Source organism: Symphalangus syndactylus, chromosome 14 (genome assembly GCF_028878055.3).
Source record: "Symphalangus syndactylus isolate Jambi chromosome 14, NHGRI_mSymSyn1-v2.1_pri, whole genome shotgun sequence".
Classification (NCBI taxonomy): Eukaryota; Metazoa; Chordata; class Mammalia; order Primates; family Hylobatidae; genus Symphalangus; species Symphalangus syndactylus.
Window position 1 is genome coordinate 83,261,227 of NC_072436.2, and position 17,746 is coordinate 83,278,972.

Here is a 17,746-nt window from a genome sequence, read left to right on the forward strand (position 1 = left end):
CCTTAGGCTGGTAGAGAGTGCCTGGAAATTTATTATCTCCTGAGGTCCAACCTCTTATCAAAGGTCTGATAAGTTTCAGGGGAGGAAGTATAAATACTCCATCTCCCTTATCCTGGATTAAGACCACAATTTCCTGTGTCTCCAGATGTTCCACATGGAATTGAGCTATGCTGTCTGTGATTTTCCTTAGTTCCGTATCCTTGCTTGGCTTGTATCCATCCCTTTTTTATCCCAATTCCTCACTCATCTATTGTTTTTCTCCTAATATGTCATTTTCATGCAAATCCTTGGCTCAGAGCCTGTTTCTGGGGAACTCTACCTGAGACATCAAATTTCAAAGAAGAGGCTTTGAATGCTTTTCATGTCCTTAGTACAAACTTTTGACCTAGATTGTCAGTCAAATTCTAAATTATTTTTTGTTTAAACAGGCACAGATGGAGCATGTGCTGGAAAGGACTTAGTGATCTGCCTGTCCAATGGCCTTGTTTTATTGATGAGGGACTGAGCAGCAGAAGGGTGGGTGCTTGCTCAAGGTCACAGCCTTCGTGACTGGGGGGTGGCCACCAGGACTAGAATCCTGATATTTCTGACATCAAGAAGCTTTCATAAATTTAAATTGAGTGATTTAAAAAGGTTGGAAAGAAACCAAACACTATTAAAATAAAACAAATTGGCTTTCAGATAAAAATAATTCATAGGAGCATTAAAGTCATTAAAATACATCCTGAGGATAAGCTGAACTGATAGCAACTTAGTGTCCCTTACTATGTTTTATACAGCAATTTTATACAGTCATTTTTCTAATGCGTCCTACAGAGAAAACATCTGGTAATTATGTAGCTTTAGGATACATATATGTGGGTATGTATATATAGGTGTATGTGTGTGTATAACAAAGCATTGAGTTTTCTTAAAAATAAAATTTGAAATGTTTACAAAATTGCTGTTAAAAGCCACAGTATGGCTGCTTCACAGATTGTGATGAGTAATAGCATCATATGTCTTACCTGAGAGCCCTCAAAGTGCTTTAAATGTATTGTACTTGTGACTTATGAGGTTCCCAGACAAGGTATAAACCTATAATTTTCTGCCGTCATCGTTACTCAAGATGACAGGCTCAATCTGGAATGGAATTGATTTATTAAATTTTTTTTTATTCAGATGAAACTAACACATAACTATAAATTCTTGATTAATGAAAATGTTCTAATACCAGAGCTAACACATCTTCATGATTTGGTCTCTAAAGCTAATTTAAGCAAAGTTGTAAATACCACTCCATAAAAAACACCCATTGCTGCGTGTGTGTGTATGTGCTTGTGTGAGGGCTTGTGCATTCGGTGATAGGCCCAAGAAATTTTATGAGAGGTGAAAGGGATTCTTTTGGTGACATCAATTTTATTAGTAGTAAAATGTTACAGAGCTTTTGTGATAGTTTTTCCAGAAGGAGAAGTAGGATATGAAATTTAAATGTATTGCCTTGAAGTCAATTTCTGATAGCTTAACATTATTTTAACTAAAATGAAAATGCACAGTGCAATGTTTTTCAAAAAGTAGACTGAGAAATGATTGATTTAGTAATCAACCAAACTTCCACACCATGCAGACATGCTCTAAATACCATTTCCTAGAAGTCATGTTTGAGTACTATAGGGGATAGAGAGTTTAGTATTTACAGTTTTAGACAATAATACATTTTAGAAAAATTTAACTTATATTCATAAGAAGTATATCTTTCCATAAATCCGAGGCCCTTGTCAGAATTCTGCCCTCTGGTGATGCACAGACTTATTCTAATCTTTCTTGCATAGGATATTTTTTCACAGCCACCATATGCACAATGCTCTTTGCTTATCTAGATGGAAAGTAGAGCCTCTCTTTTTCATTTCTCATGCAACATGGTTTCTAAATTTTTCATAATCCTGTCATGGTTGAATTGGTGAAATTCTCTTCAAATGTGGCATTCCATTGAGAGGAAAAACACAGTAGTTTTCTGTTCCTAATTTATTTCTGCAACAAATAAATATTTAGTGTCTATTTTGTGTCAGCACTACTCTAGGCATTGATTGAGGGATACAATAGGAAGAAAAAAACTCTCTTTCTTCACAGCATTTTTAAGTATATTCAGCAGTGCATATTTTAAAAGGTAACCTATCTCCCTAAATCCAAACTCTCTTTTCTTTGTAATGTAGTCTAAACTATGTTAAACATTTTAATTCAGCAAATAACTCATATTTGCTCATATTTAACAAATCATAAATTAAAATATTTAGAGTTTATATATGAGCATTGGACAATCTCCCATTCTAACTTTTACCTTGAATAATTTCTGAAATGAACACATTTCTTGTCTTTTAAAAATATTTTATTTCATCATTCAACTTCAAATGATTTCTATAATTTAATCTTATCTGTGAAAGACCCTTTCTGGTTTTGAGTCAACAAAAAGTTAATAAAAACATTTTTTGGGACTTAACTAAGTTATGGTTAAAAGTGTTACTTAGGCAAGGAGTCAAGTACAGAATCTTGAAATCCCGTCGTTTCAAGATGGTAATACAATGTGAAGCAAACATTATGGTTAATAACAAAAATACTTCAGTGAAACTGAAAGTAACACAGAAATTCTACTTCCACAGGTAACCATTATTACCAAGTTATTGTTTGTCTCTACAGAATTTTAAAGGATATATTTTTATACAAATTGTATTATATTTTACACTTCTGCATTTTAACTAACATACGTATCGTATATCCATTCCCATTTTAAAATGTAAAAAAATTCCTTTTCCTTTGGAATATATGCAATTTTCCCCCACTGTACACATATACTCCAATTTATTTAATCTATTCATTATTCATTGACATTTAGGCTGTTTCCAGAATTTTTTCATTATAAGCAACATGGAGCATACATAGTGGGATATACATTTTTGTACACTTGCACTATTCTTAGCCTAAGATAAACTTTCAGAAGTGGATCAAATTATATTCAAACTTAAATTTTGGAATACATTACCAGATTGCCCACTGGAAAGCATGAAACATTTTACACAACCATCTCTATAAATTGAATTTTTGTCTTCTTTAACCCTTCCTAGCAAGAAGTATTATAAATCTTCCTAATCGTTTTCCATTTAATATTTTGTTTTAATTTGCATTTGCATGTCTAATGGCAATTTGTGTTACATACTAACTTGCTACTTGCCCAATTTTCTATTTGGATGATTTTATTTTTCTTTTTGATTTGCTAGAATGTAGTGACTTTTCTGGTCATATGTTGCACAAATTTGTCTTTTAAAATATATCTTTTGTGTATAGTGTATATAATATGTGTATGCTGTCAAATCTCAAATAAACTTTCAGTACTATTAATTTGATCTTTAATCAACTATTTAGATTTGATTGAACAACAGATGATTGTAACAGCATTCCAATATCAAAATGGAACTTGGAGAGGGCTGGGGAGTTGTAATGAAAAGAGTCCTGGAAGATAGTATTGTTTAATCTTGTGTAAAATATTTCAATCTCTCTAAATCTCAATTTCTGTATTTGTAAAAAAAAAAAAAAAAAAAAAACCTAAAACAAAAATCGGGAAGAATAATGTCTACCTGTGTAAAAGGATATTCGGATGATAAAGTGTGCTAATCTATATGTTAGAAATTTTTTTACTATGTGAGTCAATATTTGATTATATTTTTCATTTTCTTTTTAACTACTCTGTTTATATAAATCTAACAGGTTATGGCACCTAGCTATGTAATCAGTAGTTTGAAGAACCATTATCTTTATTTCTCGTCTAAATGATGTTCTTGTGATCTTTTAGGACTTCTGTGGTTTCCCATGATCCTTAAATATCATTGGCATCACAACTATAAGTTATCTCAATACTTACGATACAATTTGTCTCCGTATAAAGAGAAAAGTTTTCATAAGGCTGCTGGGAGCTCTCACTACCTCCTTACCTTTTCTGAGTTTCAATTTTCCCCTAAAGACATTTATTCTCTCCTTTAGAGTTTGGTCATTATTCTCTTTGAAAAAGGCAAAGTAATTTCATTTGCCTTTTGTTATTTATTTACCCTGCTTTCCAGCAGCATGATTATCTACTACTGTTTTTTCTTGCTTTGTACATAGTTTCAGGCACCCTGTGGTTATAGCTGATAATTTTTTCTGGCTTTCCCTAATGTGGGGATTTAGCTTTCTGAAATGAATTCTTACGACTTTTTTTTTTTAATTTCTCTCTCTATCTTGCTCTTCTATATTCATTTTAGGTTATGTCCCACTTCCCATCTGCCTTAGTCCATTCGGGCTGCTATAAAAAATCCCATAAACTGGGTGTCAACAGAAATGTATTTCTCATATTCCAGAGGCTAAGAAGTCATGATAAAGGCACCTACAGCTTTGGTATCTGGTGAGGGTCTACTTCCTGGTTACTTTATGTGTCCTCACCTCACATGATGGAAGAGACAAATGAGCTCCCCTGGATCTTTTTTACAAGGGTACCAATCCCTTCATGAGAGCTCCACCTTCATGCTCTAATCACTTCCCATAGATCCAGCTTTCTAATATCATCACATTGATGATTAGTTTCAACATATGAATTTGGGAGAGACATAAGTATTCAAATCATGGCAACATTTATCAAGATTTAGTGTTTCAAGAGAATGGACAGCCAAGATAGAGTTTACTAGTATCAGAGATCACAGCGAGAATTTTCTCATTCAAGACAATGGGAAATACCAAAGCTAAGGAATAAACTATGGGAAGAAGGAAGCCAGAAAGAAGATGTGGAGTTGTATAACCAGTGGGCTGAAAGACATGGTGAAGTCAGCAACCAAGGATATTAGAGTAAACACAATATGGAGAAAATAAATCAATTATGAGCAGGCCAGGCTTGGTGGCTCATGCCTGTAATCCTAACACGTTGGGAGGCTGAGGCAGGAAGATTGCTTGAGGCCCGAAGTTTCAGACCATCCTGGGCAACACAGCAAGACCCCTTCTCTAAAAAAAAAATAAGGGCTTAATGGAGGTCAAGAAAAATTGTATTTGTGGCCTGCCTTTAAAGACTGGCTGAAGCATGGTTGGAAAATGAATAAATCTTACATTCTTGTTCAGATCCTGACCTAGGATTCCCCTAGATTCCCTTTGGAATTCAGTGGTTTCACTTCTGGATTTCATTTATCGTCTTCTCAATATGGGCAGGACTGTTAACAGATCAATAATTCAGCTTCGTGAAAATCTAGGTTTTGTAGATTTGAGTCATGAGGTTAAGTATTAATAGAAAGTTAACAATCCCTTTGAATTTTCATGTATTAGCTCTTTCACAGGTCATTGTGAGTGTATAAAGAGATATTCTATTTAAAGAGCTCTGGTACTTTTGCTGGGAAGATGGGAGGGAATTTAATGAGCCCTTGCTGTATGTTGGTATCAGGGCAATGGTGAAAGAACTCAGCTGCAGGATAGAAAAATCAAATATGCCCAAGTGACATGTGATAGGGAATTACTACACGGACAGATATAATCTGACTCCTATACACCAATATAGAAGGAATTAGCATCTTAATAATAATGAGTCCTCCAATCTATGAACATGTTCATTTATCTAGATCTTTTAACATTTCTCTCAGTAATGTTTATATAGCTTTTGCATGTTTTTCAGTAGATTTATACCTAGGTATTTGATATTTCGATGCTATTGTAAATTATGGCTTTTAAAATTTTATTTTGTAATTATATCCAACAAATAGAAACAAATTATCCAATGACCTTCATAAACCCACCTATTAATTCTATGGATTTTTCTGTAGATTTTAAAAATTTTATGTATATTAAATTGTCAACTATATAAAGTAGAGTTTTAGCATTTTTTTAGAACTTATATTTTTTGTGGATAAATATTTTATGAGATAATTTGCATTAAATTCAGAAAAAGACATAGAGCATGAGGGTCCTGGAATAGCGCTGGCAATAAGTAGAACTCCTAGTAAAGTGTTTTAAAACTCCTAGTAGGACTGCTAGTAAAGAGTTTTTCTCCTTGCTAAAGACCGTAGGAAAATGTGGGTGGTGTATGAGAAATAATACAGTTGTCTCAGAAATGTCAATGTGTGGATATTGATGGTGGTGTTTCGTAGATGCCTGGGCCTCCACCTGTATAGGAATATATTTGATTCAGCCAGGTTACAATAGCTAATATTCCTAAACAGTTGTTATGTTCCAGACATAATGTGCTTTAAATTTTAATTCATATCATCGAAACAATCCAATTAGATATAAATGATTATACTTTCCATTTTACAGATGAGAAAGCATAGGCACAGGGAAGTTAAATAACTTTCCTAGGATTACACAGTAAGAGAGTGAACCATTCTTCTTTAACAAATTGAGGTGTTGTTTTACTAAAACTTGAGCTCTTAACCATTGTGTTTACTGTTTCCTATTGGTCTTCTGGGTCATAGCTTATGCACAAAGCTACTGCATATCCCTTAATCTACTCTGAAGTGGTTATATCCAATAAATGATCAAATAAAATTCACAGTACCACTAAATGGCAAAATCCAAGGTACAGTGGGTACGTAAGACAAACCCCAGTGCTTGTCTCACTATTGATAGGCTACTTACTTTTCCTAGTTGTCATGTTACTTGGACCACCACAATGCACGTGACTTGCCTTATTGCAATAAAGACAAGGCTAACAGCATACCCAATAACAGGAATAATCAACCAGCAGGTTTAGAGAGGTAGCTTTATTTCCCACCATACCACCCTAGCTTACGTTGGACAGTGCATTTGCCAAAGTGGCAACAGCATGACCAGGTCAGATTTATTGCATTGCACAGTCCAGGAGCCACCAGTAGATGTCTTCAAACTCATATAAACCAAATATTTCTTAGAGAATAATTCACTTAACTATGAGAGCTACTTCATCACTCAGTGGCTTCCAAGATTGCCCTCTGAATTAAATCTATTCTGCTGAATCATTCTAATCTAGTTTGTTCCACGTTGTCTTATTAGACCTAACCAGTAACCCTGGAGGCCTCAAAATTAGAGGTTTGCAGCATCCTAGTTGGTGGGGTTGTCAAACATAGCAGAAGTCATGTGTGACTCTAAACATTTTGACTGCCAAGACCTGTAGTTTTTCACTCTGGAAAGATTGTACCAATTCTAAAAGGAAGATTGTTAATTTTGTAAAAACATTGGCCATTTTTATATAGCATTAATATTTCCCACTTTCAACTATTTAGTATCTTGATGACAAGTGGTCCATGTTTTAGCTGTGAATAGTCATAGATGAACAAGCCAAAGTACCAATAGCCAGTCCACAGTTTTCAAATTTAATGTACTAAATTTTTTCTTAAAGCATAAGGTTCTTATCATAGCCCATTAAAATGGTATATAAGGCAATAGCTAGGTAATGGTTTATGAGGATTTAGAGAAGAAAGTGAAAAATAAAATACCTCCTTTTTCTTTGTAGTGCGGGAGTAAAACACCTTACTGTAAGGTGTTTACTTGACAATAAATTGACTAACTGCAAGCTGTACATAGCTCTTTTAAACAGATATTTCAAAAGTAGACTCCAGAAAGTAAATTAGTTGAAAAAGATAATGGCAACTTACCCTGATTACACATTTTGAAAAGATTAACCTACACTGCACTGACATGCTTCACTGTTGAGAATAAAAGGTATGATAAATGATGGCAGTGAGCCTTCTACTATCATGTATATATATATGAGTTATGATATATATGATAGTATTATATATAATATATAAGAATTATATATTACAATATATTATTATAATATAAATAACATACTATACAAGAATTATATATTATGTATTACATACAATATATAAGAATTATATATAATATATGTAATATGTATATCACATAGGAGCAATTACTGTAAAAAGAAACAGCTGTGAGCATTGCCCCTTTTCTACCTACAAAAACAAAAAAGCAAAAGGAAAAAGGTGACTGATATAGTTTGGCTGTGTCCCTACCCAAATCTCATCTTGAATTGTCCTTTCCATAATCCCCATGGGTCCTGGGAAAGACCTGATGAGAGGTAATTTAATCACAGGGGTGGTTCCCCTCATGTTGTTTTCCTAATAATGAGTGAGTTCTCATGAGATCTGATGGTTTTATAAGGAGCTTTTCCCCCTTTTGCTTGGCAGTTCTTGCTATGGCCATGTGAAGAAGGAAGTGTTTGCTTTCCCTTCCATCACGACTGTAAGTTTCCTGAGGCCTCCCCAATCATGCTGAACTGTGAGTCAATTAAACCTCTTTCCTTTATAAACTACCCAGTCTTGGGTATGTCTTTATTAGCAGTGTGAGAATAGACTAATACAGTGACTATTTACTTTGAAATAGTGTAGTCGTCTGACAGGTTTTTCCTGCACACTGCGCAGACAAAACCAATTTACTGAGACCATGATCTTGCAGTAAAGAAAGAGTTTAATTAACACTAGGCTAACCACAGAGAAGATGGGGGAGTTATTATTCAAATCAGTCTCTCCAAGAAGTCTGAAGATGGAGTTTTAATTGATAATTTGGTGGGCAGGGGGCTAGAGAATGGGTGCTGCTGATTGGTTTGGGATAAAATCATAGAGGTTCTCATGCACTAAGTCTGCCTCTGGGTGGGGGCCACAGGACCAGTTCAGTCATGAGTCATGGATTCAGGTGGGGTCGGTCAGTTGCCAGAATGCAAAAAAGCATGAAAAGCTTATCAAAAGACCAATCTTAGGTTCTACAATAGTGATGTTATCTATAGGAGCAATTGGTGAAGTCATAAATCTTGTGACCTCTGGTCACGTGACTCCTAAGCAGTAAGGGATTAAAGAAATTATGCCTCCATTTTAGCAGAGTTCCAATCCCTCCTATAATCCTAATCTCATGGCCTTTCATAAATTTTCAGTCCCTGAGAAAAAAGAATGTTAGTTTTATGGAAGCAATGCTGTCATTCGTGCTTCAAAAGTAAACCACAAAATAAGTTCCTCCATGGTTAGCTTGGCCCATACCCAGGAATGCATCAGGATAGCCAGCCTATGAGGCTAGATGCAAGATGAAGTCAGCCATGCTAGATTCCCCTCAGTGTCATAATCTGCAAAGGTGGTTTTAATCACTAATAAAGATAGAACATCAGCCTAGATTGACAGAGTTGGGCTACATCCAGGACACATTGTTTCCCCCAAGTGCTAGTCCTAGGAGAACATGGTACACTTGTTTAGCATCAGGAAATTGTGATTTAAATTATTGCCTCTTCTTTCTCCTGGAAAGTGGCAGTTAATGCAAAGTGAGAAGTGGTATGCTCTACTGCAAATTAAAGGAACAGAAAATTTGAGGGTAGTAGAGGAGGAAAATCTCTGGTTCTTAAGTTAGAAGGGAGGAGACAGGTGTGGGAGTTGAGAAAGTACTTGAGTCAGGAAGGGAAGAGAAGAAGAAATTAGTTTTTGTTGTTGTTTTTCCTTTGCATTTGCAATGTTTTAGTAGTGAGCCTATGACTCACTGTGTTAAAGACCATTCATATGTATTCTCAATTAATATCAAGACAGCTTTGGGGAACACACATTATTATTCCTATTTCACAAATCAGTAAACGGATGTTTGGTGATGTTAAATTCTTTGCTGGAGATAAACAATTAGTTGATGAAGGAGTCAGAACCCAACCTAGGTCTCTCTGGCTCCAAGTGCAGACTGCTTCCATTAAGTATATTTGTTGTAGGAAGTAGAAAGGATCACTTCACTGCCTAAGTCTTGGTTTCCTCATGTATACAGTTGGGTAATAAGATGGATCTGATAGTGTTGTGAGAAATATTTTGGAAAGGTCCATGGGAAAGACTCAGGACAGGGCATATCACAAAGCTTAGTGCATGACAGTTGAAAGTTTGCAGTGGTTGATTGCAGCAGAAGATTGTGGTTAAGCCTGTGGCAGGTGATCTGTCAAGAAGTGAGACACCTTCTGGAGCATTGCATTTTCTCTTTGTTAGAACTACAGACAATAACCCTGTTTGCAGGCAGTCATCTTGAAACCATGTTCGGAATTACTCAGAAGAGGAAGAATACGAGAGAATATGAATGAAATAGAGGAAACCCATCCCACTACTGGAAAACCAGTTTAAAACACTTCCTGATTTGGCTCAGTGCTGTCAGTCTAGAGGAAGGATGTTAGTGGAGCACGTATTCTAAAACCAGATTATTTATAGCTACTACTCAGCACCACCTACTGGTAAACTGACAGAAAACAGAACTCAAACTATGCAAGGCTAAAAATTTGAGCACATTAGTTTGAAAAAGTCAAATTGCAGTAGGGAAATGGTTACAAGAAACACTGTGCATCAACATAATAGAACAGCACATAGACCCTATAAGATGGAATCCACAGAAACATGGAGTTTGAAATAGTGAATATAAAGTTAGATTACAATATTATAAACAAATATGCCAAACATGTTTTCATGGAATTAAGAAGGGAGAGAAAGAAAAAATATAACCATATTGATGAATTTAATTTTTTTCTTTCAAATTTGCTATTTTGTACATTAGTCACAAACGTATTCTTCAAAAATAATCTGTAATAGAGGACAATTGTACTGAAATGTATTCAATAGATAAAAATAGAAGTGATCATATATCTTGCGTACATTACATTATTTTTTCTCTCCAACTTTCTATAACCTTACTTTTTAAAAGTAGAGACTTGTTTAGATTAAAAAGCTAAAATATGCACACAGTAAACAACAAATCCAAACTGTACTGAAGTTATGTAATATAGTATATCTCCCTGAACCCTAGGATTTAAGTCTTAACTCGCAGAAATTGATCAGGCTTATAAGTTCTTGCTGATACTTCTAAAATGTTTCTATGAATATACAAACGTGTGTGTGCATGCAAGCAAGCACATGTTTGTGTGTGTAATGTACCAATTTTTTTCTCTCACATGTAGGAGCATATTAAACAGTTTGTTGTGTATTTGTCATTTTGCTGAAAATTATGTATTAAAAAGGCTATCTTATAGCTGTGTCTTGTTCAGGTGTCTCTAAGACCTCCCATAAGGCCATTGAAGCATTTCAACCTTATATAAATGGTTGGCTAGTACAAAAAGATGATGAATTTAGGCAACAGAGCTATATTTAATAAACGCCATTTTTAGGATTCATGTCAAAAGAATTGGTGAGTTCTTTAAATTTGGTTTTGTTTTTATCAAAGAAATACTTGCATGGAGTATCACTGATCAAATAGTTCTGCAAGGCTTATAGCCAAAATAAGTAGTCCTTATTTGTATTACTTTGTATTTGTATTTGCAAAGTATGTATGACTTTGCAAGTCATACAAACTCCCATTCCTCAGAGGAGATAATTTTTATCATTTTTAAAACTTTTCTACGTTACATACTTTCTTATTTCTATGTAGGATGCTTGCGGGCAAATTTTCTATTTGGTGAATTTTACAGAATATCTATTTCTTTTCTACTGTGCAAAATGAAGACTTGGGGAGCATCTTTCAGCCCTCTTTCCAAACACACAGGCACATGTTCTCTAATACAATCAATAGAGTTACATCAAATATGGCTTGATCAATATTCAGTGTGTGCACCCATATGATCGTATAAATATTATCTGCAGATGGGACTTTTTATGACCTGAGAACATCTGGATTTATACTATTTAATGTAGAAAAGAGTATTTTATTTCTTGCTTTTCCTGGAGTTAATAATACCTCTTTTTAACCTTTGCTTAGGTTTCTATCTACCTATTAGTAGTTTCTTTCTAAATTCTCAAACATTTGAAAATCTTCTCTCTATATATTCAAACACATCAGTTCCTTCCTTCCTCTTTTTTCCTTCCTTCCTTCCTTCTTTCTTTCCTCCCTCCCTCCCTCTCTTCCTTCCTTCCTGCTTTCATTTCTTCCGTGATTTCTTTATTCTTTTTCCCTCCTTTCTTTCCTTTCTTTCTTTCTTTCTTTCTTTTCTTTCTTTCTGTCTCTCTCTCTCCTTCCTTCCTTCCTCCTTTCCTTTCCTTTCCTTTCTCTTTATTTTCTCCTTCCTTCCTTCCTTCCTTCCTTCCTTCCTTCCTTCTTTCCTTCCTCCTTTCCTTTCCTTTCTCTTTATTTTTTCTCCCTTCCTTCCTTCCTTTCTTCCTTCCTTCCTCCCTCCCTCCCTCCCTCCTTTCCTTCCTCCCTTTCCCTTTCCCTTCCCTTCCCCTCCTCTCCCTTCCCCTCCCCTCCCATCCTGTCCTCTCCTCTCCTTTCTTCTCTCTTGTTGCCCTACTCTAATTTGAATGGGCCTGTGGCACAACTGTCATTCTATAAACTTTCTACAGATTTTCCTGTGCTAGAGCCCCTGGATTCTGTGCCTTACACTTTTTTGGCTTATGCTTTCATTTGGGGAATAAATTGTTTAGGAACTTCCAGAGAAAAGGTGCTTGACTGTTTTTGTTTGTTTGAAATTTGATAACCTGGCTGAAAGGAACTTCTAGATCATAAATCATTTTTCTCAAAACATTGAAAGCAATGTACTCTTGTTTTCTAGTTTCTAGTGTTTTCATTTCTACTTGTTTTTGTTTTGTTTAGAGAATTCTGAAGCACTTCTGACTTCTGATCTTTTGCATGTGACTTCCTATTTTCTCTTGAAGTGTTTAGGATCTTCTTTTTGTGTTCAAGGTTCAGAACTTTCGTATTTATGTGTCTCAATGTGGTTCACTCTTTATTCTTTTTTGTAAACAATATGGTGGGTGTTTTCTTAAATTATTTCTCCAACAGTTGTACTCATTCAATTTTGTTTATCTTTTCTCTTTCTAGAATTATCTTCTTTTTTAAATTAGATTGCCTGAAGCAACTTTAGAATTTTCTTCTCTCCTTGCAGTTTCTTCTTTTCTTTCTTGCTTGTTTTTTTTTTTTTTTTTTTTTTTTTTTTTATTCTTTTGAGACAGAGTCTTGCTCTGTCACCCAGGCTGGAGCGTAATGGCATAATCACTACACTGCATGTAAACCTGAACTCCTGGGTTCAAGCAATCCTTCTGCCTCAGCCTCCTGAGTAGCTCGGACTACAGGCACACACTACCATGCCTGACTAATTATTTAAAATTTGTTTGTGGTCTCACTATGTTGCCCAAGCTGGTCTCAAACTCCTAGCCTTAAGCAATCCTCCCTCCTCGGCCTCCCAAATCTCTGGGATTACTAACATGGGCCGCAGTGTCTAGCTTCTTTCTTTTTCTTTTTTTCTCTTTCTTTCTCTTTATTTTCCTTACTTCCTCCCTCCTTCCCTCCTTTCTCTCTCTTTCTTTCTTCCTTTCCTTTCCCTTCCTCTCCTTTCCTTTCTCTTCCTTTCCTTTCTTTTTTGTATTTTGGGTCTTTTTTTGGGATTTGGTCGATTTTCTAAAATTTCTACTGAATTTTTATTTTCCTTTGCCATATTTGTATTTTATTTCAAGAGCACTCCTTTGTTTTCTAAATGTTCCCTTTTGTGTAATCATCTCTTCTTTCATGGAAGCAGCAACCTCAATTATTTCTCTGAGCATAACATGGCTGGGTTATTTTTCCCCTGCTAATTGTATTCAGCCTTCCACACTGTCTCTATTTTCCAAGTTTCTTTCCGATTTTTCCTTTTTTTTTTTAAATTTTGATCTCTGTTGTCTTAGGGACTTTTCTCAAATGTGTGGTAATCCATGACTTTAGTAGTGAGCCGGTAAACTTGATTAAAGGGGGGTGTATGTGTAAGAAAGAGAGAGAGAGAGGAAAATATGTTTGTTGACATTCATTATGGGTAGGTTTGTCTGTGCAGCTTATTTAGGAATTTCTGTTAGTATCTGTGGATCTCTCCTCTTAAAATTGTTTGCCCAGAGAATAAACCTGTAGTATTCTCTGGGGCAAACAGAGAGGGCTAGTTCTCATCCTTTAGGGTACAGACACAAATTTTATCTTTACCTTCACCCTCTGCTGTATCTGATGTTTCTAAACCCAGAGCCCTTCTGTTCTATCTCTTCAGTAATTAAACTTACAGTCCTATAAAGTGGTAGGGGTCTAGCTGTTCTTTACAAAGACTTGAATTTATTAATTTATTCCTTCAACAAATATTTACCAAGTGCTTACAATATGCCAAACACTGTTTTAGACACAATGGAAATGTCTGTTTTCAAAACAAACAAAATTCTTTGCTCTTGTGATTTTCATCCCCCAGGGAACCCTGACTTTCAGAACTCGCAGGTGTCTGCAAATTCTAAACTTCGGTGTTCTGTAGTGTGAATTGGCTTGCGTTATTTATTTATTTTTTGCTTCTTTGCATATTCTGTTTTTATTTTTCTATTTGGTTTGTTCAATGAGAAACCACTTGCTTATTTGCTTCTCAGGTCTAAAATTGGGTCGCTCTCATCTCCTATTCAATTCTTTTGTCTTTTGGGTTAATTTCACATGTTTTTGGTCATTTCATGGGATTTAGGAAGGATATAGAGGTAAATGTGTATGTTCAATCTGCCACCTTTGTTAGAAGCACCTGTGAGTAATTTAGCCCAAATGAGCCCCAGCATCCTAATTCCTTTGTACCTGTGATGTGCTTGGGTAGCCCAACATGTCAACACAATTGGGAATCTGGACTGTCCTGTATTAAAAGCCATTTCTGTTACAGGATGACCTTGTCTGAAAAGGTCTTCTGGCATCAGAATATGCACCTAGTCTGTGCTACTCTTCTTGCAATTTCTGTGTCCTCTGACAGAACTGCTATTCCTTTTCTGGCCAGACCTCAAAGGACCCAGATTTCTGAGAACATGTGACTATTAGTACAATACTTACCTCCAACCCTACCCCAGCATCACTGTGTATCAGCCCAACACCAGCATCATATATTGCCTGAATGTAAGATAATCTGTATAGCTTCAATAAGTCTTTTGGCTAAGCCCCCTCACATTTTTTTCCCTTTTTTGGTCTTTGGAAGTTTCAATAGGAGGCAGCATATAAGTTTGTACTTTTATCAATATTCTGTGCTTCTGTGGTTTTGGGGGAAGAAATAGTCACTTGTCTAGAAGATAAAGGGCATTATTTGTTCTCATCGGGAATGAGAAAATTCCTCTTGAGCAGTTTACCAGGGTTGCAAGCAAAAGAGGACAAACATATTCTACCACCCTCTGGAAACTTTTCATGGTGGTAGAATTTGTGGAGCTGAGTGACACAGGCTCTCTATTGTAACTCACCAAACTCAAGATACTGTGACTAAAACCCATGTGGTAGAATTTGTGGAGCTGAGTGACACAGGCTCTCTATTGTAACTCACCAAACTCAAGATACTGTGACTAAAACCCATGCCGCTCCTGTGTGGTTGGCATGTCTTAGTTAAATGTCAATTTTGTTCCAGAGATCAAAACCATACATTCTTACGTGAAATCCTTACCATCAGAGTATTGTTTAATGTCTTCTCATTTTATGATAAACTTTTTTCTTCAGTATTAAATTGGTCTATATAATCATTTCAGTTCAGATATTTGACCAACATCATTACAGAGAAACTTTGATTTTCCATAATTTTCAAAACATGGTTGGAATTTGTGGAGCATGTTGGCAGGGGGAAGGTAGCCATAGGCCTCACTATCTTTAAATCTGCAGAAGAGTTATCCTCTGATTCTTGGGATGCAAAGTGACATTCCATTAAGGCATAATAGCAGGATGAGGGGCTGACAGCTCAACAGAGATTTCTCAGCAGACATTTCCACAAAAATAGTGCCCGAAAAGTTGTGTAGATGATAAAGTTTTGACTCAACTGGAGTCCAGACTCCTTAGTAGCTAAGCCAGGCCTTCAGTTGAAACCCTCAAACAGGCATGCATTTAAAGTAAAGATCTAATTCTGACTACTTTACACTATCTTTTGCAAGTTTTTTGCTCTAGAACTAAGGGCAAAACTGAAATAAACTCATCCTTAAAAAGACAAAAAACAAGGCTGAAGAAAATAAAACAATTTACCTGTAACCAAATGCCTCCAAAGCAGAAAGATAGCATAATCCACAATCTATAATATATCATTCATAAAGTCCAGCATATAATAACAGAAAGTACTAGACAAGCAAAAAGGTAGGAAAGCATTGCCCATTTTCAAGAAATAAAAGAGCTTATAGGAGCCAAGCCACAGTTGAACTACATGTTTAAATTATCAAACAATGATTCTAAATACCAATTAGAAACCTGTACATGAACTTGGAAATGAACAGCTAAGCAATTGGATGGGAAAGATGTCAGCAGAAATAGGAAGCTACCCCTAAAAAGAATTTTTTTAAAAAGAAAATGCCAATCTTATATATTTCAGAAAATAGAAGGGAAGATATATTCACATTTACTTCATAAACCAGCACAATCTTGACAAAGACGTTAAAAGGAAAAAAAAATATGCATCTGATATGGTTTGCCTCTGTGTCCCCACTCAAATCTCATCTAGAATTGTACTCCCCATGTGTTGAGGATAGGGACCTGGGAGGAGGTGATTGGATCATGAGGCCGGTTTCCCCCATGCTATTCTCTTGATAGTAGAGAAGTTCTCATGAGATCTGTTTGTTTGATAAGTGTCTGGGATTTCCCCTTATGGCTGGCTCTCTCTCCTGCTACCATGTAAGAGGGTGCCTGTTTCTCCTTTGCCTTCTGCCATGATCGTAAGTTTCCTGAGGCCTCTCCAGCCATGCAGAAGTGAGTCAATTAAATCTCTTTTGTTTATAAATGACCCAGTTTCAGTCAGTGTGAAAACTGACTAATGTACCATCACTCCAAAATTCCTTTATAAGTTATTAGCTAGTTAAATTTACCAATATACTTGAAATCATGATTAAATGAGTTTTATCCTAAGAGAGAAAGATTAGGTTAACATTCATAAATCAATCATCACCCCATCTATCAATACACATAATAAAGAGGAAAACATAATCATCTCAATTAAGAAAAATTATTCAATTAAAATTCAAAATCAATTAGCTATAGAAATATTAGCAAACTAGAAATAGAAACTTCATTAAGATGACAAAGGTATTTATGGAAAACCTACAGGGAATACAGGTAATATATTTAATGATGACAAAACAGATGACAAAAACTTTCCCTCCTATATTTGGGAAGAAAAAAGTTCCAATTTTACCATCAATGTTTTAAAAATATTGTCCTACAGGTCCTAGCTAGTACTAGGAAAAGTAATAGGAAAAGAGGAAAAAAGAAAGAAAGAATGAATGAAAGATAAAAAAGCACGTTTAAATAAAAGGAAAAATAAAACTGCATTCCTATAATGACATAATTGTGTGTATCAAAAATGTAAATCAAAGCCATCTATAAAGAAACTACTTGAAACGATAAATTAACTTAGCAATATTGCTGGATACAAGGGATATAAAGTAAATGTAAAAACATCAATGCATGTCCATAGAATAGCCCCCAAGAAACAAAAACTGGAAACCCAAATTTAGAAAACTATTGTTTTATAATAGTTTCAAAAATTAAAAATGCAGGAAGATATTAACAAACATGTAAAAACTCCATACGACAAAGTATAAAAACTTGTTTGATAGTTTGAAATTAAAGATGTTCAAAAACCCCAGAAAAATATGTTAATTTAAAGATTGGCAAACTTGATTTATTGAGATGTCATTTCTCCTAAATTTATCTATAATTTCAAGGCAGTTCCAACAAAAATTACAGCAGAATTTTTTGCAGAAATTGACATGTAGATTGAAGAAACTTATTTAAAAATGAAAACTTCATTATGTGGCTCTTGACTAGCCAACACAATCTTGAA

At 35.2% G+C, this 17,746-nt stretch overlaps 1 non-coding gene across 1 annotated transcript; it reads right to left on the minus strand.

The window, feature by feature from the left end:
* Positions 1-15,418: 15,418 nt before the first annotated feature.
* Positions 15,419-15,483, minus strand: LOC129463336 (small nucleolar RNA SNORD78). Its single transcript, XR_008651125.1, has one exon. It is a non-coding gene; the product is annotated as a small nucleolar RNA SNORD78 (small nucleolar RNA).
* Positions 15,484-17,746: the final 2,263 nt, after the last annotated feature.